This window comes from Haematobia irritans, chromosome 3 (genome assembly GCF_050003625.1).
Source record: "Haematobia irritans isolate KBUSLIRL chromosome 3, ASM5000362v1, whole genome shotgun sequence".
In the NCBI taxonomy this organism is placed as follows: Eukaryota; Metazoa; Arthropoda; class Insecta; order Diptera; family Muscidae; genus Haematobia; species Haematobia irritans.
The window spans coordinates 189,090,892-189,095,227 of NC_134399.1; the positions used below are offsets into that span (position 1 = coordinate 189,090,892).

At 29.0% G+C, this 4,336-nt stretch overlaps 1 long non-coding RNA gene across 1 annotated transcript; it reads right to left on the minus strand.

The window, feature by feature from the left end:
- Positions 1-1,037: 1,037 nt before the first annotated feature.
- Positions 1,038-1,352, minus strand: LOC142228330 (uncharacterized). The gene is made up of 2 exons (XR_012720139.1): positions 1,317-1,352; positions 1,038-1,222 (listed from the first exon to the last, which is right to left on the minus strand). It is a non-coding gene; the product is annotated as an uncharacterized LOC142228330 (long non-coding RNA).
- Positions 1,353-4,336: the final 2,984 nt, after the last annotated feature.

Here is a 4,336-nt window from a genome sequence, read left to right on the forward strand (position 1 = left end):
AGCAATGCAAAGGATCCAAAAAGGGAGCACTTCCGTCCTATGACAAGCCCATGTTAAATTCATTGGAGATGATCCAAAACTACTTTTTTGGAAACTCTTTTTTTGCTGGGAACACCATGTTCCAAATTTCAACCGGATCGGATGAAATTTGCTTCTCTTAGAGGCTCCGCAAGCCAAATCTGGGGATCGGTTTATATGGGGGCTATATATAATTGTGAACCGATGTGGACCAATTTTTGTATGTATGTTAGAAACCATATACTAACACCACGTTCCACATTTGAACCGGATCGGATGAATTTTGCTCCTCTAAGAGGCTCCGGAGGTCAAATCTGGAGAACGGTTTATATGGGGGCTATATATAATTATGGGCCGATGTGGACCAATTTGTGCATGATTGTTAGAGACCATATATTATACCAACACCATGTACCAAATTTCAGCCGGATCGGATGAAATATGCTTCTGTTAGGGGCTCCGCAAGCCAAATCTGAGGGTCCGTTTATATGGGGGCTATACGTAAAAGTGGACCGATATAGCCCATTTGCAATACCATCCGACCTACATCAATAATAACTACTTGTGCCATGTTTCAAGTCGATAGCTTGTTTCGTTCGGAAGTTAGCGTGATTTCAACAGACGGCCGGACATGCTTACACTGAAAAAACAGTGAACCCTTTTCCATTGCAAAATGAACTAAACTGTAGTAATATTGACCATGATTTAGCCCTTAAGATTTTTTTCAACTTGTCTAGTTTATAATTTTCTTAAATTTTAGTTCATCTATAACATTGTAGTTTAGTTCATTTTTACAACACAATAAGATTTATATACACCTACCAAGTTAAAAAGTCAGTATTATTTTGGTATACTTGCTTATTTTGTGGGAAACCCGATAATAAAAATTGGTTAACAGTCTCTTTAAAATGTCGACGACTAGACTATTTTTAAATCAATCATTCCACAGTATAGAGAAATTAAATAATTAAAGGAACAACAAACCGTTTTACTATTATGAGAATTTTCATACATTAAAATTAAACTATCTTTAAGCAAAAGTACTTTATTATAAAAACTTATGATGAAAGTTCTTAATACAATGTTTTTTGTGAATAAAAATTATGACCACATGGAAAAGAGAGTAGTTCATTTGAACCCGCTGTTTGGACATTTTGACTTATCCTTTTTTTATTCATCGTAGGTAATTTTTTCACATATCTTGCTGGAAAAATGGAAACAATAATGAAAATTGTTAAAAATTAATACCATGTAATGAAATATAATTTTTAAATTCTTCATTTTAGCTTGTAACTTACCATATTTGGGGCATTTTATCAAATGGTGTAAGGAATTAAACTTTTCTTTGGAAAACGTATCTCATAAAATTTGTAACTGAAACAATTAGAGAAATAATGAAGTATTTTAAATAAACTCATAAAACTGTGTTGTTATCGATGTGAAAGATATAATAAAATAAATATTCTAGTTGAAAGAAAGCCAAAGTTTTAATATAAAACTTACCAATTCTCTATTAAATTGTACGCTGAGGGGAAATATAAAAAGTTGTCCAAATTTATTTTGGTTACTCTGAAATTAAATATTAAATAAAATTATTAAATAACTTTTCAAAAAATCTAATGAAAAAAATAATAATATGCATAAAAAACCAAAAATTCTTGATATTCCTAGACAGTCATCAAAATGACACGTAATTTCATTTTCGATTTAAAATGCATTTTAGTCTATTGGGAAATGGTAAATTTAAGTTATACTAATTCGACCGTTTTATGAATTTTTGTTTTATACTACTTAAAACCAAATTGAATAAGAAAATAAATTCAAGTTTGGTTCACTTTTTCGCTCACCATGAAAATTATATCGTCTTGAAATCAGCCGTAGTCAAAATGACGAAGGATGACGTTAATGAAAAAAAAATAAGGATGGCTGTCCAGGGTTAAAAGAAAGTTAAAGAAAACTTACCAATTCACTATTAAATTACAGGCAAAGGAGTACTAAAAATTTGTCCAAATTTTAAGGGGTTATTCTGAAATTAAATATTTATTTTTACATTAAAAATATTACATTAGTTTCCAAAAAAACTAATTAAAGAAATACTAAAATAAGGTATTAAAAACCTGTAATTTTGATGATAAAAAGGTCATAAAAACGTAAATATTCTAGTTGAAAGAAAGCCAATTTTTAAAACAAAACTTACCAATTCTCTACCATTTTAAATTTGTTTTAATCCGTCTGGAGTTGCTCTGAAATTAAATATCGCTTTTACAACAAAGAAAAACATTAAACTGGTTTCCAAAAAAAAAAAAAAATAATTAACAAATAATAATATACATAAAAAATATTCTTTTCAAAAGAAAGCCATATTAAAAAAATACTTACCAATTTATGAATAAACTATACGCTGAGATATTACAAAAATTTTCCAAATTCATCTGGAATTGAATATTAATTTTTTACATTGAATAATGAAAATTTCAATACACTTTCAATTTCAACATATTTTACTAAATATTCTTAATAACTTTTTTCTAAACTACCGATAAAATATTAATAACTTTCATTTAAAAGGTTTAATAAACAAACACCAATATATGACTCAAAAATCCAAAATATTCCATGCCTTTATATTCCCTTGTTGCATACCTACTTAAAAGATGCAACAGCCCACGCCAACGCCAACTATACAACTGAAGCATGCCAAACAAAACCAAGCAAAGCCAAAACATTCCTACAAGAACAAAAACACATGTGCCTTTATTGAAAACAACACCTCATCCAGCCAAAAACCATCAACGAATAACAAACACACACACACAAGCCACTAAATGAACAAAAATAAAAACAACCCCACGCTCATGTATACACAACAAAACTCAAGTAACATCATCTTTACATTAATCACATTCCACTATTCCGATAAAGATCTCTGTACTATGCATTAGTTCATCGCATCTGCTGATAATTTACTCTAAGAATAATATTCGTAAAGGCACACCAGTTTATGAGCGATGAAACGTTTAACTTAAAATTTGCAAAATTTTCATGAAATGTTATCTACCATTTTTGACGAAAATGTCTATAAATTTAATTACATGTGAACTAAAAATATTTCATTGTGTAATTTTTTACCAACAATTATTAACTATAGGAATAGTCAGTAAGAAATTGCTATCCACTTTCAAGTTCATTTTTCGTAAAAAAATATTTTCTCATACAAAAAAATCTTATAGTAAATTGCACTTATTATTTAGAAAATACTTTACATTTCACAAGTAGTTTTATAGCATGACAAACGAATTTTTAACTACCAGTTAAGAAATTTTTTAAGGAAATTTCCATCGTATTTTGTAGGCTATGAACTAAACGATTGCTACTTAGAATTTGTAAAATTTCCTTCCGAGTAGTTAATTTTCGTTGAAGATACGAAAAATGAACTAAAATTCTGGAAAATTCTTGTAATAAATTATTGTAAAAATTTTCTTAAATTTACGAGACACTTTTTTTTCTGTGTAGATCGACTCAGAATTTCACCACGACCCAGAATATATACACTTTATGGGGTCTTAGAGCAATATTTCGATGTGCTACAAACATAATGGCAAAGTTAATATACCCCCCCATCCTATGGTGGAGGGTATAACAAATTCAATAAAATATATTCAACATAATTCCTTTTTTTCACTTACTAAAGAAAATTTCCATGTTTGAAGGAAAAAATTGGATTTCGAAATTGTCTTTAATACCATATGAAGTTCATGATGAGCTCAATATTGGTAACATTTACAAATTTTAAGAAATTCTGAACTGCGTTGGGAGAGACATGAATTAAGTTAGTCGTTATGCTTCCTCTGTTTTAGTTAATTTAACTAAAGTATGCAATTAAATATTAGAGTCATGACACATTTTTTGAAACGAAACAAGTATAAGTAAAAGTTCGGCCGGGTCGATTCTTAAATACCCACCATCATGAAATAAATTTAAAGATTTATGAAGACTAGATCAGATTCTAAATTTATAATAACCAATTTTGTTTGAGTTTTACAAATATCATAAACATATCGTATAATTGATGAAATAAAGCCTTAATTTTAAATCTTAATTTTGTAGATTTTTACCGCCATTATTTAAATTATTACGAAGGGTAAAATCTCGAACTTTTCCTTTCAGTTTCATGAAATTTTTATGATTAGTGCGCCTGCTATACCCTTAAGAAGTGAAATCGGTCTATATCGATGCCTTACATAATGGACCGGTAAAAATAAAGCGATACAGATTTTTAAGAGTCTAAAATACCAGTATATTTACATTTTTGGGCAAA